The 25,985-nt window shown below is 43.2% G+C and overlaps 1 protein-coding gene and 1 long non-coding RNA gene across 6 annotated transcripts in view; one reads left to right on the top strand and one right to left on the bottom strand.

Annotated features, from left to right (window-relative positions):
• LOC311523475 (uncharacterized protein) overlaps nt 1–25,985 on the bottom strand; it is a 359,706-nt gene that overhangs the window by 125,067 nt on the left and 208,654 nt on the right. For 2 of the 4 annotated variants that reach the window (XR_014712346.1, XR_014712347.1), the window contains exon 3: nt 3,286–3,360. The exons of the other annotated variants lie outside the window; for them this stretch is intronic. The gene's annotated coding sequence lies outside the window, so the exon portion shown is untranslated. Of the gene's footprint in view, nt 1–3,285; nt 3,361–25,985 lie in introns of those variants that run through there. 4 annotated transcript variants of the gene reach the window in all.
• On the top strand, nt 776–10,916 carry LOC311523478. Of its 2 annotated transcripts, none has more exons than XR_014712350.1 (3): nt 776–1,035; nt 3,249–3,582; nt 7,716–10,916. It is a non-coding gene; the product is annotated as an uncharacterized lncRNA (long non-coding RNA). The 2 variants fall into 2 exon arrangements; XR_014712351.1 differs by having other exon boundaries at nt 776–994.

Below are 25,985 nucleotides of genomic sequence, written 5' to 3' on the forward strand. Positions count from 1 at the left end.
CAAAGGTAGCATTAAACCAACTGTGCAGGTCTTTGATCTTGGGAAGTTCCTCCTCCACTTCTGGGAAAATATATAGAGCAGCCCTGAGGCTGCTCTACCTTATGCTTAGCTACCAACAGCCTCAAGGAGTTGTTCCTCCAGTCAAATATCAGCTGAGCACAGAGGCAACCTTTTTTCTGGCCATGTCCCCTTCTGCTAGGGACCAAAGGGAGAAGATGTGGGAGCCACTATTCCTTCCCTACACCACTCATGGATTTCCTTATGGGGGAACATCCCCATATGGCTCTCTGGCTGCTTTGCACTGCTAAAACAATACAAAGAAGCCTTAGCTAGTTTGAAGATTTGAGCAAATGCTTTCCATTCCTGAATAACAGTTATTCCTCCTGATAAAGGAACTGCACTCAGTCCTAACTAGGACTCCTTTCACTGCAATGATGTTGCCATGAGCTGTGCTTCAACACTGGGACAAAAATGAGAGCATGATCTACACTGGATTTGTAACTAGGCAAAGTGATTGATTGTTGCTGTTTTTTTCAACCGTGTTACCTTGTGCTCCAGAATCAAACCCACCATTTAAAAAAGAAATCTTGAACCCTTATAGTTCCAGAGATAGTTCACATATTGAAAACTGAGTGTCAACCAATGCAATATTTGCCCGAGTCTGCTACCAGCCTCAAACAATGGCCCAGAGCACAGTAAACCGATTCCTTTAATCTTAATGAAGTGTCAATGCTAAACTCTCATTATGATTTAATTCTAGCATTCCTAACTATTAGACTGCTCATCAAAGCACACAAAAAAGAAGAGGGAGGATCACATTAATAAGAACTGATGGAGTGGCATCTCTTTTTATTGGGCAACTCTTGGTTTGTAGGTGGAGCTTGGAAGACTACCACTACTATGACTCCCCCCTCCCCAATTTCTGTCACTAAGTGAGACCGGTGCGAGGGGAAGATGTATAGCAACTTTTCAAGACTGACCTAGCCAGAGCTTGGTGAGTGATTGAGCTGCCTAAACCGAGGTGCCAATGTTTAAGTGAGTAGCTGAACAGCATTTATAATGAGTGTCTTAAACGGTAAGAACTATTTGGGGCCATTTTGAAGTCTCTAAATAGCATGTTAAAATTGTTTCTGTGGAAAATGATGTAATTAGTGGCTATTACATTGCTCCCTATCTTCTGGCCTTGTAAAATGCTGCTGTCTCTTATGTGGGGATAATGTTACAGAAATAGCCCCAATACCTTCCACTATTGTCTAGTGTCTGGATTTGATGACAAAAAAATCTGCAGTTGGAATTTTACAACTAAAATACTCCTGAGTTTTTTGGGGGGGAGTTTTGAGTTAAAGGGCATTCTCCCTTTAACCACATCCAAATATAGGCTGTTTTATTTGATTGTTGTTTTTAAGGAGCTATAATGTATAAACTCATGCAAACTTTAATATCTTAAATCCAAAACGATTTTATGTAAACTAAAAAACACATCAATTTTAATCACAAAAATGAGCCTTCACTCAGACGGACACATTACAGACAGTATCTCACTTTACTGAAATCTATGTTAGCAATTAGCAACTAACATCCTTTGGAGACAAATGATCAATAAACCCCCCCATCAGAAGGGAGTCAAAGTTTCATTGTGCCACTACGACATTTAACCACATAATAAATTCAGAACATTTTCATCTACCATAGTGGTATGTTTCCTACAATAATTAGAGATAGTCAAAAACGGAGGTACAGTACATCACAATGGGCGCCATTATCAGAAAAACTACCTATTCAAAGGGACTACAAGAATTACATAATTCTGAAGAAAAAGCAAAAAAAAAAGTCTTGATCCTCGGAAATATAAATTGTGAGAGTACTTGACACACTTGTCATGTAAAAATCAGACATATGCAAACATATTACAAAGGTATTTTGATCACTAATGGACGCAAGAGAATTTTTAAAAATGATCCAGGGATTCTGTTTTTCATGTATTGGGCATCAACTGGTGAATTTCATACACTTATAAAACCAAGAGACTAGCTCTGGTGATAGCCAGATATAAGCATGATGGAGCCCAACCTATTTTGTAGACTTTAGGCCAGGGGTGGGCAAACTTTTTGACCTGAGGGCTACATCGGGGTTCCTAAACTGTACCGAGGGCTAGGTACCGAGGGCCAGGTAGGGAAGGCTGTGCCTCCCCAAACAGCTTGTCCACCCCCTCCCACTTCCTGCCCCCTGACTCCCCCCCTCAGAACCCTCTGATCCATCCAACCCCGCCTGCTCCTTGTCTCCTAACCACCCCCCAGGACTGCAGCCCCTATCCAACCCCCCCTGCTCCCTGTCCCCTGACTCCTATCCCCATGACAGGCCCCCCAGGACCCCACCCCCTATCCAACCGCCCCTTGCTCCCTGTCCTGACTGCCTCCAGGGACCCCCTTTCCCCTTATGCAACCCCCCCCACCCACTCCCTGCCCCCTTACCATGACACTCAGAGCACCAGGACTGGCAGCCGCGCCGCCCAGCCGGAGCCAGCCATCTAGAGAACCGGGGCAGGCCGGCAGCTCTTGCAGCCGCGCTGCCTGGCAGGAGCTCACAGCCCCACTGCCCATAGCACTGGTGGCACAGCAAGCTGAGGCTGCGGGGGAGGGGGCTAGCCTCCCCGGCCAGGAGCTCAAGGGCTGAGCAGGACAGTCCCGTGGGCCGGATGTGGCCCGGGGGCTGTAGTTTGCCCACCTCTGCTTTAGGCTAGACCATAAAATAGATGTTTAAATAAATTGTTTGTTTATTTATTATTATTCTTCAAGTGCATGTGATGTTATGTTAAGGCTCTTGAACCTTGACCTGCAAAATGCTATTTCGAGATCCTACACCAGGCAGAGATCACAAATTTTGGCAAACAACGCCATTTCTGCTATATGGAGAAATATTCTCACAGGTTCATGTGGAGGCCAGAAAACTTGCTTAATTTGTGGACTAATCACAGGCCTCCAGACCTAAGAACCACAGGCCTGGAACCACAGGCCTCCAGACATAAGAAAGTAGTGCTTTCAACAACTGTTCCAGGATACTGTCATTGTCCATGGCCATGAAGTATAGGCATAAACTGTCATGTGTAAAACGACATTATACAGAACACTGGCACATTTGAAAATCTTGACAAGATTTAGGCCATTATCTGTGTCTGTCACCCCTCCCAAATGTTCCAAAAATTGATACACAAGCTCTTTTAGAATGCTCTTTCCCGCCTTATTTTTCAGGTCATCTTTCTCCAAGTTCTCCTGCAAAAGTTGATTACCTTCTAAAAGATGATTGATGGCTTCATTCTGTGGGCACAGATTCACAGACTTGTGTTGCAGGAATTTGCCAATTCTGGAAAAGGGAAAAAAGAGAAGCAAAGGAGGAACTTGTGCGGAGAAATATCAAGCAAATTTCTGCAAATTGAACAGATCCAGGCTCACTCAGGTCTCTGATGTACTACAGTATATCTTCATTCCAAACAAGGCTGTGGTAGACAGCTAGAACAGTGATGAAATTTCTCATCTTGAAAACCCAGGAAAGTTATAAACTGCCAAATAATTACTAATAATAAAGGTAGGTGGCCCCTGTACAGTTAATTACACTGACAAATGGCTCCTTTATTCCATTTCCCTCAGCAGCATCCTCATCTCCCTGTTTGCAATTTTTTCATTTTTTTAAATTATAGAAGAGTCATCAGACTAGAATTTTTTTAATTTGGTTATGGAAATAATTGAATTATAATTATTTACTGCATGGTTGATAATAACTACCAATTTAATAATTTGCACTGAAGGGGAGGAGAGGCATTCTTGAGGAGCTCTAAGATCAATACTTATTCCTAAAACCAAGAAGCGGTAAGATGGAGTGAGCCCAAATAGAGATTTTCACATTTCACCAGCTAAATCACTCAGACAGGGAGTAATTGCCCTTGAACTTTGGACAAGAGCCATTAGACTCTGGTACCTAGCCCATGATGAAAGCAATTCCCTGAGCCCCAGAGAATGGATGGGTATGTTCCGAGTTCTTCATAGCAACTGGTTTGCAAAGGCAACTCATTCTGGCTGCTGTACTGGAGACTAGAGAGACAAAGTGGGTGAGATAATATCTTTTATTGGACCAACTTCTGTTGATGAGAGAGACAAGCTTTTGAGCCACCCAGAAGCTCTTCCTCAGGTCTGGGAAAACAACCTCACGCACCTTGTCTCACTAATATCCTGGGACTGACATGGCTACAACTACACTGCATACAGTATACATGAGTATACATGCATACAGTATACATGAGGTCAAGTACTTTAATGCAACTGTACCATGTACACAGTAGGGAGTGGAAGCGGGACTGAATGTAGAGGTACAATGTGTTGGTTCAGCCATTTAAGCTGCGGCTGGGTTTTTATTACAATCCTGTTGCATAATGGAATACACCACAATCAGGAGGCAGGCAGCTTTCAGAGACAGCAGTTGGTGCTCCTGCAAATTATAGATTCACCCTTGATGTAAAAGGAAGAGGAGGAAATACGGTGTAGGTAAAATGCATATCCCCATTCAGAACATTCATGATCCCCAGGACTGGGACCTTGGAGAATGAGTTGGACTGTTAACAATATGAAATAAGTTACAGCACATAGATAACTGGCTTACACTGAAGTCTCTGCCAAAACTCCTATTGACTTAAATGTGAGTAACATAGGGGCCAACAAGGGGGACAATAACTACTTTTGGATAATACTGCTCTGTGGTTCTCCCTCATTTTCCCCTTCTTCACTTCCAGATTGGAACATCAAGACCCTTCCCCAAATTAACATTTATTTAATACAATTCTGTAGTGCCAATAAATCCAATTGTCTCCATCATTCCCTGCAATGGGCATTCTCAGTGGAAAATTATTTACCTGGCAGTCATAGGAAATATCCCCTTAGTACGATATTCTTCTTGAAAGGTGCAAATTGGATAGTAAGCTAGTATTTTTTTTTTAAATGGGAAAAGGTTTAGGTGCTTCGTATGCTTCCTCACAAAACTGTAGCCAGGCCTCTCAATCTTGATCTGCACCACTCCTAGCCTTTGTGCTTCCTTAATGAAAGCTGCCAGCTCTACTGTACCATTTATTGGCTTCAGAACGAACAGAGACCACAAAGCCTCCCCCAAACTCACGCTCCATTGCAAAAACACAAGATGAAAAATCTGGCGTCCATTGGTGAAAGGCTAATAAAATAATTCAATGCACCCCCTCATCTTCCAAAATTCTAAACAGGTGAGGAAGCCAATATCATGGTCACACTGAGCAACCTATTCAGCAAACAACCCATAAATAGGGAGAGAGGGGGTTGGCAGTAACCACTAATAAAACTGATTAGCATGGATTGTAAATTTAACTTCTAACTGTACAGTTATTGGATGCCTTATGTACTGTCTTGCAATGTGTAAAGCTTGTTTTGCATTTAATGGGGACTGAATGTTTGATAAGGTAAGAAAAATAGCACAAAATATTGTATTTTAGGAAAAAGAGAATAGTGCACACAATGAGCTGCCTCTCTGTTTGGAGCCCACTATTTTGAACCTTGTGTGAATGTAACAAACATGGAAGCTCCTGATATTGCAACACTTTGTACAAATAGCAGTGTATATTTCAGTTCTTGACCGTATGCAAGATGGTCCCTCCACGACATGGCACAGAGCAGAGCAAAGGAATGGAAAACAGAGAGAATGGAGAAAGGAGGCTTCAATACGTGTTCCCTCTTCCCTGTGGAAGCCCTCTGATTTCTGGGTTGGATCAAAGCAGAAACCAACAAAACTCCTCCAGCTGCCTCCTTTTACCTTCCCAAGTACTTTTCTATGGGAAGGGAGGATTTATACCCATGTACCATAATTTGTAAAAGCCAAATTTCCACACAAATATTTGTTTGCCACAAGTGTTTGTGTGATATCTGCCAGCTTGGCCAGCAATTGGGAGCTGGACCAGACACCTCCAGAGCTAAAAGCACAAGCTGCTTCAGTTTGAGCTGAAGAACCATGACTGTAACAATTCATATCCCCTTCAGATCAGGCATAGGGGGGATCCGTAACACACACACCAGTGGGTTCCACTTGCACACTCACTCTGTCAGGGAATAGAAATGATATCATGTGGTTTAGCTGATCAATTACTACTAAGCAACACAGCTCAAATTCCAGACAATCCAGAGCCAAATAATTTTAAAAGATTTTCATTGAATAAAATCCAGTAATGGATGAATTCGAAGAGCTCATGCTTTGTTCATGTGGATATTTTGCAAACAGAAAGAGAAGCCAAGTCACGAAATAAAGTAGTTGCAATTTTTTGTTCAGCTCTGTCCTCTACTCTACACACCTTACAAGTGTCCATAATGTGCTCAGCAAGGGCTAAAAACAGGGATTACAGTAATAAGCTGTAAAACTATAAGCATTAGATGAGTAACTAAGGAGCCATTATGACTTTGACCTATTCAGCATTTCTGAGCCCAAGGCACATTCTTCCGTCCCGTGTGTCAATAAAGTCCAAAAACTTATTCTAAACATTTTTATACATGGAGGGTTGGGATTCCTAGTTGTATTCACATATTTGTGCAAGTTAAACCTAGTGCATATACTGACTGACTCTCTTTTGAGAGATTTCCCCCCCCCCCCACAGGATGAAAAAAGACTGACAAAATTGTATATTGCAAAGAGAAATATTTTTTACCAGTTAATTGGCATCTTAATCTAAATGCAAAACCATGCATTTGTAACATTTTAACAACAGAGAACACTTGAAATGGCAGAAAATGTCACCAGTAAAATAGGGTTTTGCTGCATTTCAAGTGTAGAAGCAGTTTCGCCATTGGCAGTGTCATTTATCATCATGCACATAGTAACAGAAAGTCAGGCAGCTACAAAAGAGCTGAGCACAGTACATTTAAACCCACAACAGCAGCGTCTGATGATATATCACCTGATGCTCCACTTATACTTGCTTCCCATAAAACAACGGGTCAGATTCAAGGTTTTGGTGTTAAGCTTCAAGGTCCCCCCCCCCGAAATTAACCCGAGATACTTCAGACAGACCAATCTTCTGTCACAACTAGATTTGGGCAAAAAAATTTGGACAATGCTTTTTTGCATATTCAGGTCGACCATAATAAAAATAAAATCATTTTGGCTGAAAAAAGGAAAAGAAAAAACAGATATTTCTGAAAAAGTTGACATTTTTAAACAAAATGTTTGAATTGGTCAATCTGAAATTACTTTTCATTTAGAATGCTACTTCCATTTTATTTTTAAAAGGGTAAAAAAAAAATCTCAAACAAAACAATGTTTAATTTTCAGTCAAACAAAACATTTCATTTTACCTGAAACAAAAGGGTTTCGATTTGTATTTTGCCACTAAATTTGAAAAATTTTCATTTCTGGTCAACCTACAATTAACTTCCGCCCCATCCTTTTTTTAATAGCAATTTTTCAGTTCAGTCACCAAACCAAATTATTTGTACAGGTCTAGTCATAATGCACACCTTCATCAAAGACTAGGTTACTCACAGACTATGCAACTGTGAACCTCAAGGGTGGAGCCTCATGAGAACGAGAAAATGGGCTGTTTTGGCACCAGGGCCTAGGCTCAATAACTCATCTCAAGAGGGTATCAGAATGACCACAAATCTTCCAGCTTTCAGAATGAAGTGTTACATTCATTTCTTTGTCTTTCTTTCCCCAAGCTGCAATTAAAAATAGCAGAGAAAGAGGAAAGAAGAAGGCAACAAGGGAGAGAGAAGAAGCACAGGATGAGCATTCAGAATGATCTTGACAAGCTGGAGAATTGGTCTGTATTCAACAAGACAAGTGCAAAGTCCTTCACTTAGGAAAGAAAAATCAAATGCGCAACTACAAAATGGGGAATAACTTGCTCGGCCGTAGTATTGCTGAAAAGGACCTGGGGGTTAGAATTGGCCACAAATTGAATTTGAATCAATAATGTGATGAAGTTGAGAAAAAGGCGAATATCATTCTGGATATATTAACAGGAGTGTCCTTTGTAAGACACGGGCGGTAACTGTCCCTCTCTACTAGGCACAGGCGAGGCCACAGCTGGCGTGCTGTGTCCAATTCTGGGTGCCCCATTATAAGAAAGATGTGAACAAATTGGAGAGATTCCACAGGAAAACAACAAAAACAATAAAAGGTTTAGAAAACCTGACCTATAAGGAAAGGTAAAAAAAGAATGAGCCTGTTTAGTCCTGAGAAAACAAAACTGGCAACACTCTTCAAATACGTTAAAGGCAGTATAAAGAGGACAGTGATCAATTATCCTCCAGGTCCACTGAAGGTAGGATAAGTAATGGGCTTAATCTGCAGGAAGGAAGATTTAAGTTAGACATTGGGAAACAAGGTTTCTAACTGAAGGATAGTTAAGCTCCTGAATAGACTTCCAGGGAAGGTTGTGGAATCCTTATCACTGGAGGATTTTAAGAACAGGTGAGACAAACACCTGTCAGGGATGGTCTAGCTATACACGGCCTTGCCACAGAACAGGAGACTGGATGACCCATCAAGTTCCCCTCCAGCCCAACATTTCTATTATTCTAAGGGTATGTCTACTCTACAAAATTACGTCGAATTTATAGAAGTCGATTTTTTAGAACGATTTTACACAGTAGATTGTGTGTATCCCCACTAAGCATATTAGTCGGTGGGGTGCATCCACAGTACCAAGGCTAGCATTGACTTTCGGAGCATTGCACTGTGGGTAGCTATCCCACTGTTCCCACAGTCTCCGCCGCCCATTAGGTATTCTGGGTTAAGCTCCCAATGCCTGATGGGGCAAAAACATTGTCGCGGGTGGTTTTGGGTATGTGTCGTCAGTTGCCCCTCCCTCCGTGAAAGCAATGGCAGACAATCGTTTTGCGCCTTTTTTCCGTGCGGGCACCATACTGCTTTCAGCAGACGGTGCAATAGGTCTGCAAACCGTCATCATCAAACAACCACTTCTGCTGCCACTCTGCTCTCCTGATGCTATGAATCCACCTCACAGGTCCTCTATATGACCGTCATCATCCACCGTTTCCACTGCCACTCTGCTCTCCAGCTGGTTTCGCAGGGCCGCTTCCACTGCAACTCTGCTCAGCTGCTCTTGTCTCGCCATACCACGGCAAGCATGCAGCCCACTCAGCTGTTGTGTCCTGGCAGCAGACGGTGCAGTAGGTCTGCAAAACTAGTCATCCAACCACCACTTCCCCTGCAACTCTGCTCTCCTGCAGACACCATACCACAGCAAGCTTGGAGACCGCTCAGATCACCGTGGCAGTTTTGAGCATTGTAAACACCTCGCACATCATCATGCAGGATATGCAGAACTAGAACCTGCAAAAGCAGGAGATGAGGTGATGGCAGCACGGTGACAAAGAGTGACGAGGACATGGACACAGACTTCTCTCAAACCATGGGCCCCGGCAATTTGGCCACCCTGGTGGCAATGGGGCAGATTCATGCCATGGAATGCTGATTCTGGGCCCAGGAAACAAGCACAGACTGGTGGGACCGCATAGTGTTGCGGGTCTGGAATGATTCCCAGTGGCTGCGAAACTTTTGCATGTGTAAGGGCACTTTCATGGAACTTTGTGACTTGCTTTCCCCTTCCCTGAAGCGCAAGAATACCAGGATGAGAGCAGCCCTCACAGTTCACAAGCGAGTGGCGATAGCCCTCTGGAAGCTTGCAATGCCAGACACCTACTGGTCAGTCGGGAATCAATTTGGAGTGGGCAAATCGACTGTGAAGGCTGCTGTGATCCAAGTAGCTAATGCAATCACTGAGCTGCTGCTATCAAGGATAGTGACTCTGGGAAATGTGCAGGTCATAGTGGATGGCTCTGCTGCAATGGGATTCCCCAATTGTGGTGGGGTGATAGATGGAACACATATCCCTATCTTGGGACCGGATCACCAAAGCAGCCAGTACGTAAACCGCAAGGGGTACTTTTCAATGGTGCTGCAAGCACTTGTGGATCACAAGGGATGTTTCACCAACATCAACATGGGATGGCTGAGAAAGGTACATGACGCTTGCATCTTCAGGAACTCTGGTCTGTGTGAACAGTTGCAGCAAGGGACTTACTTTCCAGATCAGAAAATAACTGTTGGGGATGTTGAAATGCCAATAGTTATCCTTGGGGACCCAGCCTACCCCTTAATGCCATGGCTCATGAAGCTATACACAGGCACCCTGGACAGTAGTCAGGAGCTGTTCAACTATAGGCTGAGCAAGTGCAGAATGGTGGTAGAGTGTGCATTTGGACGTTTAAAAGCATGCTGGCGCAGTTTACTGACTTGGTTAGGCCTCAGTGAAACCAATATTAATAGCTCACGTTAAGTGATCACTCTTGTTACAGTGCGTATGGTAACACCCATTGTTTCATGTTCTCTATGTATATAAATCTCCCCACTGTATTTTCCACTGAATGCATCCAATGAAGTGAGCTGTAGCTCACGAAAGTTTATGCTCAAATAACTTTGTTAGTCTAAGGTGCCACAAGTACTCCTTTTCTTTTTGTGAATACAGACTAACATGGCTGCTAATCTGAAACATATTATTATTACTGTTTGCTGTGTGCTCCACAATATCTGTGAGAGTAAGAGGGAGACATTTATGGTGGGGTGGGAAGTTGAGGCAAATCGCCTGGCTGCTGATTACATGCAGCCAGACACCAGGGCGGTGAGAAGAGCACAGCAGGGCACGCTGCGCATCAGAGAGGCTTTGAAAACCAGTTTCACGGCTGACCAGGCTATAGTGTGACAGTTCTGTTTTTCTCTCCTTGATGTAAACCCGCCCCCTTGATTCATTCTACTTCCCTGTAAGCCAACCGCCCTCCCCTCCCTACTTCAATCACCACTTGCAGAGGCAATAAAGTCACTGTTGTTTCAAATTCATGCATTCTTTATTAATTTGTCACACAAATAGAGGGATAACTGCCACGGTAGCCCAGGAGGTGTGGAGGAGGAGGGAATCACTGGGTGGGGTGGAGGAGGATGGGAGGACAAGGCCACACTGCTCTTCAAAACTTATTGAATGCCAGCCTTCTGTTGCTTGGGCAGTCCTCTGGGGTGGAGTGGTTGGGAGCCTGGAGGGCCCCCACCCCCCCGTGTTCTTGGGCATCTGGGTGAGGAGGCTATGGAACTTGGGGAGGACGACGGTTGGTTACACAGGGGCTTCGGTGGTGGTCTGTGCCTTTCCTGCACCTCAACCATATGCTGGAGCATATCAATTTGATCCTCCAGTAGCCGCAGCATTGCATCCTGCCTCCTCTCATCACGCTGCCACCACCTCTCCTGTTGCTGCCGCCACCTCTCCTCTCATACGTCCCTCCTGTCCTCGCGTTCATTTTGTGCTTTCCTGGACTCTGCCATTGTCTGCCTCCCTGCATTCTGCTGGGCTCTTTCAGTTTGTGTGGAATGCATGAGCTCAGAGAACATCTCATTGTGAGTGTGTTTTTTTCACCTTCTTATCTGTGCTAGCCTCTGGGATGGAGATGCTAGTCACCGCATTAAAACATTTGCAGCTGTGGGAGGAAAAAAAGGGAGATTAAAATTGAAAAAGACACATTGGCCATTTAAAAGGAGGGGCTAATGTTTTTGGGTTAACATGCAGCACAAACCCAAATAACCCCCCCACACACACCCAATTCTCTGGGGCGATCGCCCCGTGTGGCTAATAGCGGGGATGATTTCTTATCAGCCACACGCAAACAGCCCAGCAGGAATGGCCACCTCTGAATGTCCCCTTAATAAAATTCCCCTATTTCAACCAGGTGACCATGAATGATATCACTCTCCTGAGGATAACAGAGAGATAAAGAACGGATGTTGCTTGAATGCCAGCAAACACAGTGACACACACTGCCATGCTTTCTTATGCAATGATTCCAGACTATGTGCTGCTGGCCTGGCGTGGTAAAGTGTCCTACCATGGAAGATGCAATAAGGCTGCTCTCCCCAGAAACCTATTGCAAAGGCTTTGCGAGTCCCTCCAGGACAGCTTCATTGAGATGTCTACAGAGGATTTCCGCTCCATCCCCAGACATGTTAACAGACTTTTCAGTAGCTGTACTGGCCGCAAATGCATTCCAAGTCTTCAGGGCAGATTAATCATTAAACACGCTTGCTTTTAAACCGTGTATTATATTTACAAAGGTACATTTGTTAGCATATAGATATTCAGGCCTGTCTGTAAAGGCTTATACTCTAAGAATTTAGATGTATTCTTATCACTTAGCTAGTTATAAAAGGTATAAAAAAGAATCAAAATCACTGTCTGCTGGTGTAAGGGCCTTCTCTTACTGTGACAGTCTGAGGCCCTGTTCTTAGGCTAAGATCTTTGGCTAAGCAGCAGAGGCAGCCATAAGCTGGGAAGCAACCGGTCACATCCTCACATTCCAAACTAGTCACATTGAAAGAAGGTGCTATTGGGCTGTTAGGAATACACTCCTGTCCTGATCATGCCTATCACCTCCAGAGAAAGGGAAGTGCCTAGAAAATGTAAAAGGAAACTTAGTTTGATAGCATTCTGTCTGGCAAAACCTCACTTATCAATAACTGGGATGTGAAATCCTCATTTCTGTGTTGTTCTATCATTGTAGTCCCCATTTCCCTATTGTTTGTCTGTATAATCTCTGTCTGGTTCTGTGATTGTTCCTGTCTGCTGTATAATTAATTTTGCTGGGTGTAAGCTAATTAAGGTGGTAGGATATAATTGGTTAAATAATCATGTTACAATATGTTAGGATTGGTTAGTTAAATTTCAGTAAAACCATTGGTTAAGGTATAGCTAAGCGGAACTCAAGTTTTACGATATAGTCTGCAGTCAATCGGGGGAGGGGGGGTAGGAATGGGAACAGGGAATGGGGGTGGGGAAATTGGAATCATGTTTTGCTAAGGGGGGGGAATGGGAACAGGGACACAGGTAAGGCTGTGTGCTGTCAGAGCCAGGAAGGGGGGCACTAAGGAAGGAAACTGGAATCATGCTTGCTGGAAGTTCACCCCAGTAAACATCAAATTGTTTGCACCTTTGGACTTTGGGTATTTTTGCTCTCTGCTCATGCGAGAAGGACCAGGGAAATAAGTGGGTGAAGGAATAAGCCCCTAACAACACTCACCAGAGGTGCCTTCTCCGCCTTCAAGGTCCGGGAGCCCAGGTTGGGAGGGTACTGTCTCCAGGGTGATAAATAGTTCCTGGCTGTCAGGGAGAACGGTTTCTCCACTTGCCTGGTATGCGCTACTTCCTCGTCCCCAAAATCCTCATCCGTGTTGCGTGAGACTCTCTTGCAGGAGTCCACGTACAGGTGTGGGGTAGTTGTAGGGGCACCCCCTAAAATTGCATGCAGCTCATCATAGAGGCTGCATGTCTAGGGCTCTAACCCTGAGCGGGCATTTGCCTCTTGGGTTTTTTGGTAGGCTTGCCTGAGCGCCTTAAGTTTCACACAGCACTGCTGCAGGTCCCTGTTATAGCCTCTGTCCTTCATGCCCTTGGAGATTTTTTCAAATATTTTGGCATTTCGTCTTTTGGAACAGAGTTCTGATAGCACAGATTTGTCTCCCCATACAGCGACCAGATCCAATACCTCGCGTTCGGTCCATGCTGGAGCTCTTTTGCAATTCTGGGACTCCATGGTCACCTCTGCTGATGAGATCTGCATGGTCACCTGTGCTGATCAGCTTGCCATGCTGGCCAAACAGGAAATGAAATTCAAAAGTTCACGGGGCTTTTCCTGTCTACCTGGCCAGCGCATCTGAGTTGAGAGTGCTGTCCAGAGCAGTCACAATGGAGCACTGTGGGATAGCTCCCGGAGGCCAATACCATTGAATTGTGTCCATAGAATCATAGAATATCAGGGTTGGAAGGGACCTCAGGAGGTCATCAAGTCCAACCCCCTGCTCAAAGCAGGACCGATCCCCAATTAAATCATCCCAGCCAGGGCTTTGTCAAGCCTGACCTTAAAAACCTCTAAGGAAGGCGATTCCACCACCTCTGTAGGTAACACAGTCCAGTGCTTCACCACCCTCCTAGTGAAAAAGTTTTTCCTAGCATCCAACCTAAACCTCCCTCACTGCAACTTGAGACCGTTACTCCTTGTTCTGTCATCTGCTACCACTGAGAACAGTCTAGATCCATCCTCTTTGGAACCCCCTTTCAGGTAGTTGAAAGCAGCTATCAAATCCCCTCTCATTCTTCTCTTCCGCAGACTGAACAATCCCAGTTGCCTCAGCCTTTTCTCATAAGTCATGTGTTCCAGTCCCCTAATCATTTTTGTTGCCCTCCGCTGGACGTTTTCCAATTTTTCCACATCCTTCTTGTACTGTGGGGCCCAAAACTGGACACGGTAACTCTAGATGAGGCCTCACCAATGTCGAATGGACCCAATGTCGAATTAACCCAAATTTGACCAGGCGATGTTGATTTCAGCACTAATCCCCCCATCGGGGAGGAGTACAGAAATCGATTTTAAGAGCCCATTAAGTCGACAAAAATGGCTTCATTGTGTGGACGAGTTCAGGGTTAAATCGATCTAACGCTGCTAAATTCGACTTAAATTCATAGTATAGACCAGGGCTAAGAGCAGTAGGAGAGGAGGGAGGAGAGAGACAAAGAAAATATAATTAAAAGCCATTTAGACCCACTGCCTCCAGAGAAGTAGGGAAGACTTGACAGACCACAGTCTAGTCTGGTCTAGTCTTATTACTATTATGGTAGCACCTAAGGGCATATTGACACTGCAGCTAAACCTCCCAGCACAGGTAGACAGACTTGTGGTAGCATGCTAAAAAAAGCAGTGTAGACATGTCTTGGAAGCATCCTTTTTCAATGTAATGTGGGGGGAGAGGTATTTTATTCTTGTCTTGTGAGTAATACAGAATTATCTCCCTTTTTTGTTTCCTGTTTACGGCTGAAGTGTTGTTTGAATAACGGTGGTAATAAATCATGGACAAACTTAACTACAACTGAGATATTTCCATCATTTCACCTCGTCCTTCTCTTTTGAGAAGCTTCAGGCTTATCCTGCATATTATTTATTAGATGACAGAATGAGATTTATTTCTGTATAATGCTAATTTCTTAATTCGGTGAGACCACAACCTAAAGAAAGAAATGGGCCAACCCTAAGAGAAATGCATAGGGCCCAGTTTTTCTCTAAGACTCAGAAAATCAAGTCAATTTATGCCAGCATAAAACCAGACACATGAGAAAAATCAAGCCTTTTGTATTGAAAGGGCAGAGGAACTCACAAATCCTAAAAATTATATATCATTTCTAGAAAGGAAGGAATCCTCAAGGACTATAAGAAGAACCAGGACCAAACCTAAGACCAGGAGTCAAATATAATCCACTGTACCCAAGCCCCATGGGACATTTCAAAACTGGACAACCTTACACCACTAGGGTTGCCAACTTTGGTTGGATGAATTCCTGGTGATTTCCTCACACGATACAATCTTTCATTAAAGATTAATCTTTAATTCCTTGAGTCTCCAGGACAATCCTGGAGGGTTGGCAACCCTATGTCACCCCCTGAACCACAAGGATGTTTGGCAGAAATGGGTTCCAATCCAACAGGATTTTAATGCCTCAAATCAAAATGCAGAGGAGATCCTGCAATTACTTGATGCTCTGTGCTTCAACTTTTCTTTGTATTACAATACAAAGTGCAAGTATAATCATGAGACCATGATGAGCTTCCATCTGGCAGGCCAAAAACCCTGCCCTAATCTATCACCATGATGAAGTGAAGAAAAGTAAAGTAAAGTCACACTGAAAATGGCACAAGACCAGGTGACCCTTAATTTAATTGCTACCAAAACTAGAACCCCTGCAGCTTACATTTTTCAGCCCTTTCAGGGTGTTCCACACTATCAAGGAGACATTTCAGGACAAAACTTAAGGGGCCAAGATGAATGGTGTGTATGTTTGTTAAGGACCCTTCTTCAATATACTGTCAGCCCCTAAGCACACTCATGCACTCAGATCACTGAGCTCCCTCTCAGGAATAACTTGCATAGGGGAATCCAAAATGAGCACAAATCAACACAGATGTTCTGCCTATTAGAAGGGGAAGGGAGAATTGGAATGGAAACATCCAGGAGAGCCTAAAACTTCATTTACACATTTTTAAGAAATGGTCTACCCACACATTTATCAAAAGTTTAAGATGCTGACATTTAAACCCAAGTCCAGGCATCAAGTATAATTATTATGTATAGCTCCACAATGGTGTCAGGTTTCTGTAAGGTTTAACATCCAAATTGGCAATACACACTGACAGCAACATTCATCAGCTCTATTCACCCAATCAAACTGGGAGATCATATTTCTTGCAAGCCTATGGAATACATATTTTGCCCAGAAAAATATACTGAATTACATTTTGTTTTGAATAATTAGTTTATTGACATACTTGTACTAAAGAAAAACAGCATTACTAATTTATAGAAAATTATATGTGAAATATAGTCATGGTGGTTCAGGAAAGCACAACAGGAAACAAATTAAGCATAGAAAAATCATTAGAAGGTGCCTAATGACATCCTCAAGAATTATCATTCGGATAGGCTGAAAGGGAAACCTGCCAAAGCCAGGCCGCCTTTATCTCAAATGGTCAATACTGCAGCACTGTATTAGATTAATGCTTTGGATTTTGGAGAGCTGCCAGAAAGTCTGCCTAAATTGCTGTTTGTTAAAGAGAGTCTGATGGAATCCTGAATAAGAAGGAAAAATCAAATTCCACTCGTCCAGTAGGAAGAGAGTGCTTCTAATTTAATTTTCCAAACAGCATCCTCAAGTTCTCACCTGGAGCTCTCCATCAACATCCATAGAGCCATCTCATTGTCCCTCTTTAAATCCATCTTTAGATTTATCTTCTGTGGTTTTGCCCACAAGAAAACTCGCAATGCTTAGGAAGCTGGTGTGCGGTGACCTCTGCTTATTATGCTCACCACTGTTGTTTCCTTGTGTTCCCCCTGCCTATTTGTTATATCCACCTGTGTTTACAGTCTTACACTTCAGTTTTATCTACACGGGAGCTACAGGTGTCAATTCCATCTCAGATAGACATACTCTCACTTGCTTCAATTGATCTAGCAATAATGTTTTTAAAGTTTCTATTATTTATATCTCTGTCAGAGGTTGGGGAGGAAAGGATTAGCAACCACACAAGAAGAGAATTCGAAGTTGGAAGCTTTATAATTGGCTCTAAGGTTGTGGTTCAGATATTAGATAATAATTGTGTTTCAGTAGTAGGATATTTAACTAGCTCTAAGTTATAGCCTCGATTGACACTGGTAGAAGTCTTCAGTGGGTGTTTATAACCACACAGACAGCCACCTTCTCTGAATCTTCTGAAGAGTTTATAAAGATTGATTATTTTAAATATTTAATTATTTAGTTCATTTAATGGTTTATTCTAATCCAACAACTAACAGGTTGATGTGACCTTGGTTCAATATTGATTTGATCATTATACCTCTTTATTCTTATTTTCATTTAATATTAGTAACAGTGGCTTAGCTTTGGGGATAGATTTGACTTTATTTTTGCTTAAGCGTTTTAATAAAGCTTATAAAAAGATAATGAGTTACATTTCTTTCAGTAGGCAACATGAATCTAGAACAATGGTGGGCAACCTGCGGCCCGCGGGCTGCATGTAGCCCATCAGGGTAATCCGCTGGCAGGCCGCGAGACAGTTTATTTACATTGACCGTCCACAGGCATGGCCGCCCACAGCTCCCAGTGGCCGGGGTTCACCGTTCCCAGCCAATCAGAGCTGCAGAAAGCGGTGTAATGAGGCAATGAGGCTCCATGCACCCTCCCTCACTTTGACACCTCTGGAGCGAGAGAGGCCACAATCTCTCCCTCAAGTTGTCCTTCCCACTGAATGCCACCCAAGCACCACTCTGCACACAAAAATATCTATGTGGGAGGAATAGCCATACTTATGTAGTGCAAAATTCCACCTAGAGTAAGGGCCCCCAAACAACAGAACGGTCATCTAGCAATGCCTGACTCATAGACAGAGTCATTTCGCAGCAACACTAGGGACATGCCTATAGACCATAGGCATCTGTGGCTTAATAGTAGGAGTTTTTCTGAGAACAGGAGCTGACTTACTGAGCAACTACCACCTCTTGCCCATCTGGGCAAGTTGCCAAGCTTACTGATGCCTATTTCCCTTCCCTGCTGCCAGGTTTGCTTCCTCATGCGCACACACTTCTCTCTCTGCAACCCATTTGTCTCTATCCCCCCCCCCCCCCCCATTCACTGCAGGCCTCAAGCTCCTGAAGGTCTCAGTTTCTTTTCGATTTACTTTCAATCTCATTTCCCAGCATGCACGTACAGTCAGCATCATTTGAACTTTCCGATTTCTATCCAAAGCAGTTTGAAATTATCTCCCCTTCACAATAGAGTGGGTTAGCTGAAGCAGCCTGATAAGAGAGAGAGAGGCCTTGACCTGAATTCAATTATTGACACAGATAGAGAAGCAATCATCATCTTATTTTAGCAAGACCCTTTATTATGCTTTAGACTAGCTTGCTTATTTTTTTAACTGATCAATAAAGCGACAGGTATTTGGAACAACTATTGCTGTATTTTTCCTGCCAAAGGTCTCTTAGTCATTAACAAAAGTGGTTGATGGGGGAAAGACTCTAAATTTGGTGCTCTGGATAGGTGCCCAGCTGTCAACAAAACCTTGCATGTGTTCCTGAATTCCATAACCTCTCTCTTTTGCTCTGTGTGCTATTGACCACTGTCTTCAATATACTCAAGCAGTGCACAGCTCAGAAGGGAGTGAAAGAAAAGACTTAAAAAAACTACTCATATGCACTTGAATGCACACAACAATGCAGAAAGTCATTAAAAGAAATTGAAAGAAAAATTGCAACAAGGAGGATGGCTAAGTGAAAGTTTCTGTAGCAAAAGCCCATCTTCCAATTACGAGCTTTACTTGGCTATTACCTGCAATATCCAATCAAAATATCTGACTCTGCACAGAAAAAATGTACAAAGTGCCACATGGTCCATGCCAGATAAAACTCACATGGAACAAAAATATATATGTAATTGTGAAGGCTACATGGATAGCATATGCTTTACATATGAGGCATGAGTATATACGGTGACTCTCACATTCACTGTATGAAAGTGGCCCTCCCTTTCACATATTACTGCTCATGAACATATAAACGATGGAGCATTCCATCTACATATATTAAACACATCCTCTCAAAATGTAACTTTGTTTTTGTTTAAAGAATCACTTGTATGAACCACCTCAGTATGTGTGTGTACAACACGAATCCAGAAAGATGGCACCTCTGTCTGCCGGGTCATAAACAATCTATGGCATGCATACACACAGACACTGTGGTGCACATATAAAGCCCAGGCTCTGTAATGCCAAAAATCAAAGAGTTTGATCATTCAAGCTAAAAGAAAAATCACCATTTGTACAGTACAATAGTAACAGGGCTTACATCCTTTGATGATCAGCTACTAATGAATCAGACTCAAAGTCCATTGTCAAAGACTCCCACTGGCCTTCGATCACAAACACTTGACTAACGGTGGCATTCCAGAGAGCAGTGATACACACGTACATTGTGTGCTACATTAATGCCGAGCCATCATTAACAACATAACCACTCCATCTCCAGTGAGCACCCCAACAGTAGGCCAGTAAATTACAGATCTGGCTGTTCTCACTTACACCTGGGGGCAGGGTGGCGGGGGGGGTGTTTGTTTTAATAGTTTTGAATTTTATTGAGTTTCACACATAAATTTTGCCAGCTCTCACTGTTTTAAGATGAGTCTTGGCAACATGTGCTTAAAGCTTTAGCTCCTGGAGTCATACCAATATGTAAAAATCTCTGATTTCCTTTAAAAAATAAAAGTAAGTTTTTAGCCTTCAAAGTGGTGGAGAAAAGCTTGGACATGTGACCCTAAGTACTCAAGGCTCAAAAAACAGAAGGCAAAACAGCCCCAAATGTATTATGGCTTAAAAATCATGAGGTTTTTTTTTTTTGTTTTGCTTTGTTTTTTTAATCTCATGACTTGGGGGTGGGGAAGTAGGAGGGCTCAATTTATTATTCGTAATGGGTTGGAAATACTGAATCTCCATTACTAACTGCCTGCCTAAGCTTTTCAACATGTGTACAAGCAGAATGAAGAAGAAACAATCCCCTCTGTGATGAAAGTAAGCAGCAGGAAACCCAACCCTCTGATCTGAGGCTTGCCCATTGATCAATCTTGATCATATGGGATTAAATTTTGTCCTCATGTATGCACAGACCTCACACCAACTGTGAGGGGACATCTGAGTGCATATGAAGGAGCAGAAAAGGGTTTTTTTATTTTATTTTTTAAGACAAATATTATAATATCTTTAATGCATTTTTACAAGTATTCTGGCTTTGGTTAGAAGTAGACACAAGAACATCCATTTTAATAATATAACGTATTAATAATTATAAATGACCGTTTAAACCCATAAATGAGGAAAAGTTATTGAAATGAAATAGGAACCTCTTAAATGCATATTAACTTTAAAAATATATATTTATATGAGGCAAACTTGCAATAAAACGTTAACATACTACATTGTACATCACTTATTCAGGATCAGGATAAAATTCAAAGATTCTGGCTAGCTGACTGCGGAGCCCTTTTCCTCTGAGTGCACGAGAAAGGGTGACCAAATTGCTGAATGCCTATTCTCTTTTTGGCGCTTCTCTTATGTCTATATGTGGTGTGAAACCTTTTCCACTACAAGAACAGACCATATTTTACAATAACAGTTCCACAGGAGTCACATTTTTCCCAAAAATGTGCAATATAGAGTCTAGCTGCTAACAATAAAAAATAAATTTGTCATTCTGTTTAAAGTGTGGATCCTTTAATAGAGCATTTAGTAAGCTGGTCTGGGGATCTCTCAGAAACAGGCATTTTGTCATAAGAGGAACCTCTTTAATAATTTCCTCCCAAAACGGTCTAATTCCCAGACACATCACATGTGCAAATATGTTCCCTTTCCCATCCAACAGATGGCTTCCCTAGGAGCAAAAGATCCACCATATTTAACTGAAGTCATATTCTACCTATACAGTAATTTATATTAAAAAATATATGAGCAATATAAATTGAAAATGTATATCATCTTTCCCATATAGAGGCCCACTCATCTAGACTAATTTATTCTTCCAAATCCCTCTCCCATCTTTTCATCTGAGTTGTTTTCTTATCAAGATAGTTTTCAACCAAAATTATATAAATCTTAGAAGTTAAACCTCGTTCCAGCTTGCTCCTGGGTCAACTCCTCAAGTGTGGTTAAAGGTCTAAATAAAGCCAGGTCATATCTACATTTCACAATAAAATGTTTGACTTGTAAATATGAAAGTGTGGGATTTTTATATTGTTTATATTATTACATATCTCTGTAATGATTTCAAATCAGGGCTAGGAACAGCAGTTTGAACTGAGTAATCTCAGCTTTTACCACAACAAATAAACACTTTGATATTTCCTAAGGATACATTCATGCTTATTAATGAAAGTGGCTAAGGCAGAGGGCCGCAGAGATAGGAATTTAGAAAATTTGGCCAAAGAGCTTAAGATGATCTGGCTGAATGGGTGACAATTTTTAGTGACCTAAATTTCTTTGTAACCCAAGAATTACTATAAATAATGTGTTCTACTCTTGTTCAAGTTTTACCTAGAGTTTGTTTGTTTGTTTATTGTTAACCCAGTTGATCACATCTTTTAATTGAGATACATAATAATAAACCAAATTAGGTAAAGCTAGTCCACTCCACTTTGCTGGCTTATACAGAACTTTAGAACTAACCCTTAGTCTGTCATGTGTCCACATGAATTTTAATAGTGCACCCTGCCATGGAAATTGGCAAATTGGCATTATTTCTGCGTCACTATCACATTTTCACTCAGACCAGCACATCCAATTTATCTGCTGATATGTCTACATGCAAGTTTTCCTGTTGTCTTTCAAATCAAGCACACTACACACTTCTCTCGTAAAAGATCTACAGGAAAAGGGAAAAAAGCATTGAGAGGCTCACGTCAATGTTTGTTTAATGTGGGTGAGTTGGGTTTGGCATATCACTACGACAGACTCTCAGATCACGTTTTAATTAAAGGGACACACACACCCCTTTAGGCCTCATTCTTTTACACCTTCAAAGTAATAAAATCTGATAGGTAAAGGCATGCAGATTTCATTACTGAAGTGATTTTATAATTCTGCTGCTGCTCTATTTCAAAGGAAAGCTGTCAAGCCCATAGGCCTGGGGTTTTTTTAAACCTCAAAACTACTGTAATTAGAGGGACACTGTTATCCCTGGGTGACTTTTTTAAAAAAAAAAAAAAACTTTGCTTACAACAAATTAAATCTGATAGGAAAAGGCATGCCTATTTCACTCAGACAGGGAATTTTTTCCCCCATAATTCTGCTACTCTTACATGGAAAATCAATCTTAAAATTTCTTTGACCTTCATATTTCTGCAGTCATACCAAACTAGAGCTTCTGTTTATTGAGCAGAGCTTATCCTTACTGCCACATTTCACACACTGCTGAATGTGCACTGGTGCTCAGGATTCTTTTCACCTAGGCCAAAAAGCACTTAAATCAGCCTTATCCCCTTCCCTACATTACGTTCCTCCAACATTGTTCGCAATCAGCTGTCACTGTTGTCCTGTTTCCTCTCCCTGTCACTCAAGTGTCTACGTGGGCAGAGTTGGACAGGTTCTCTCAGGGACCCCTTGTTTGGAATTTATGCTCTAAACCCTGGTCTACACTAGGACTTTAGGTCGAATTTAGCAGCGTTAAATCGATGTAAACCTGCACCCGTCCACACGAAGCCCTTTTTTTCGACTTAAAGGGCTCTTAAAATCGATTTCCTTACTTCACCCCTGACAAGTGGATTAGCGCTTAAATCGGCCTTGCCGGGTCAAATTTGGGGTACTGTGGACACAATTCTACGGTATTGGCCTCCGGAAGCTATCCCAGAGTGCTCCATTGTGACCGCTCTGGACAGCGCTCTCAACTCAGATGCACTGGCCAGGTAGACAGGAAAAGAACAGCGAACTTTTGAATCTCATTTCCTGTTTGGCCAGCGTGGCAAGCTGCAGGTGACCATGCAGAGCTCATCAGCAGAGGTGACCATGATGGAGTCCCAGAATCGCAAAAGAGCTCCAGCATGGACTGAACGGGAAGTACGGGATCTGATCGCTATATAGGGAGAGGAATCTGTGCTATCAGAACTCCGCTCCAGTTTTCAAAATGCCAAAACCTTTGTCAAAATCTCCCAGGGCATAAAGGACAGAGGCCATAACAGGGACCCGAAGCAGTGCCGCGTGAAACTGAAGGAGCTGAGGCAAGCCTACCAGAAAGGTGAACGGCCGCTCCGGGTCAGAGCCCCAAACATGCTGCTTCTATGATGAGCTGCATGCCATTTTAGGGGTTCACTCACCACTGTTAGCCACACGGTGGGGGGAGGCAAAATGCAACCTTGTAACAAAAGCACATGTGCTGTGTGTGTAATGTTAACAGCAAGGTTTACCCTGAAAGAGTGTAGCCACTGTTTTATAAAATGTGTCTTTTTTAAATACCGCTGTCCCTTTTTTTTCCTCCACCAGCTGCATGTGTTTCAATGATCACAGGATCTTCTCCTTCCCAGAGGCTAGTGAAGATTAGAAAGAAAAAAAAAACAAACACTCGTGATGAAATGTTCTCTGAGCTCATACTGTCCTCCCACACTCAGAGCACAGACGAATGCATGGAGGCAAATAATGTCAGAGTGCAGGAAAGTACAAAATGACTGGGAGGAGAGGTGGCAGGCTGAAGATAGGGCTGAAGCTCAAATGTGGTGGCAGCGTGATGAGACGTGGCAGGATTCAATGCTGAGGCTGCTGGAGGATCAAACCAGTATGCTCCAGTGTATGGTTGAGCTGCAGCAAAGGCAGCTGGAGCACAGACTGCCACTAAAGCCCCTGTGTAACCAGTCACCCTCCTCCCCAAGTTCCATAGACTCCTCACCCGGACGCCCAAGAACGCGGTGGGGGGGCCTCTGGCCAACCAGCCACTCTACCACAGAGGATTGCCCAAAAACCAGAAGGCTGGCATTCAATAAATTTTAAAGTTGTAAACTTTTAAAGTGCTGTGCTTAAAGTGCTGTGTGGCATTTTCCTTCCCTCCTCCACCACCCCTCCTGGGCTACCCTAGTATTTATCCCCCTATTTGTGTGATGAATGAATAAAGAATGCAACAATGACTTTATTGCCTCTGCAAGCAGTGATCAAAGGGAGGAGGGGAGGGTGGTTAGCTTACAGGGAAGTAGAGTGAACCAAGGGGCGAGGGGTTTCATCAAGGAGAAACAAAGAGAACTTTCACACCATAGCCTGGCCAGTCATGAAACTAGTTTTCAAAGCTTCTCTGATGCGTACCGCGCCCTCTTGTGCTCTTCTAACCGCCATGGTGTCTGGCTGCACGTAACCAGCAGCCAGGTGATTTGCCTCAACCTCCCACCCCACCATAAACGTCTCCCCCTTACTCTCACAAATATTGTGGAGCGCACAGCAAGCAGTAATAACAGAGGGGATATTGGTTTCGCTGAGGTCTAAGCGAGTCAGTAAACTGCACCAGCGCGCCTTTAAACGTCCAAATGCACATTCTACCACCATTCTGCACTTGCTCAGCCTGTAGTTGAACAGCTCCTGACTACTGTCCAGGCTGCCTGTGTACGGCTTCATGAGCCATGGCATTAAGGGGTAGGCTGGGTCCCCAAGGATAACTATAGACAGTTCAACATCCCCAACAGTTATTTTCTGGTCTCGGAATAAAGTCCCTTCCTGCAGCTTTTGAAACAGAGCAGAGTTCCTGAAGATGCGAGCGTCATGAACCCTTCCCGGCCATCCCATGTTGATGTTGGTGAAACGTCCCTTGTGATCCACCAGAGCTTGCAGCACTATTGAAAAGTACCCCTTGCGGTTTATGTACTCGCCGGCTTGGTGCTCCAGTGCCAAGATAGGGATATGGGTTCCATCTATGGCCCCACCACAGTTAGGGAATCCCATTGCAGCAAAGCCATCCACTATGACCTGCACATTTCCCAGGGTCACTATCCTTGACATCAGCAGATCTTTGATTGCATGGGCTACAAAGGGGGTGGCTTTACATCAAGGAGTATTTCAGGCAGAACTTCACGGAGGGTTCCAATAAGAAATGGTGCACCTAAATTATTGTTCTTATTGGAACAAGGAGATTAGTCTGGCCTCTGATTGATACATGGCTAGATTTACCTCGCTGCACCTTCTCTGTGAGTGACTGCAGTGTGACCTAGAGGAATGAGTCCCCTAGACGGGGGGTGGGGGGAGAAAATGAGTACAAAACAAATCTGGTCTATTTCTTGTTTTGATCCACTCCATCTATCTTTTACATCTTTGGCTGGCAGCAGACTGTGCAGAAGGACTGCAAGCCATCCGCATCTCATGGCTGCTTGCCAGAAGGTGGTACAATAGGACTGCTAGCAATCCATATCGCCTGCCTGCTCACCATAAGATGGTTCAATAGGACTGACTGCAGGACTAAAGAGAATGACCTGGTCAAGTCACTTCTAATGTAGTCCCTGAACCCACGTGTGGCCAGGAGCACCTCGGACATGACGATGACGGCTACGAGTCCTATTGTACCGTCTGCTGCCACAAGGCAAGGAGTTGCTGCTGCTGTGTAGCAATGCAGTACCACGTCTGCCAGCACCCAGGAGACATACAGTGACGGTTACCTGAGTGGGCTCCATGCTTGCCGTGGTATGGCGTCTGCACAGGTAACTCAAGAAAAAAGGCGCAAAACAATTGTCTGCTGCTGCTTTCACGGAGGGAGGGAACTGGGGCCTGATGATATGTACCCAGAACCACCCGCAACAATGTTTTAGCCCCATC

The sequence above is a fragment of the Lepidochelys olivacea genome, assembly GCF_965140295.1.
Source record: "Lepidochelys olivacea isolate rLepOli2 genome assembly, chromosome: 7".
Taxonomy (NCBI): domain Eukaryota; kingdom Metazoa; phylum Chordata; order Testudines; family Cheloniidae; genus Lepidochelys; species Lepidochelys olivacea.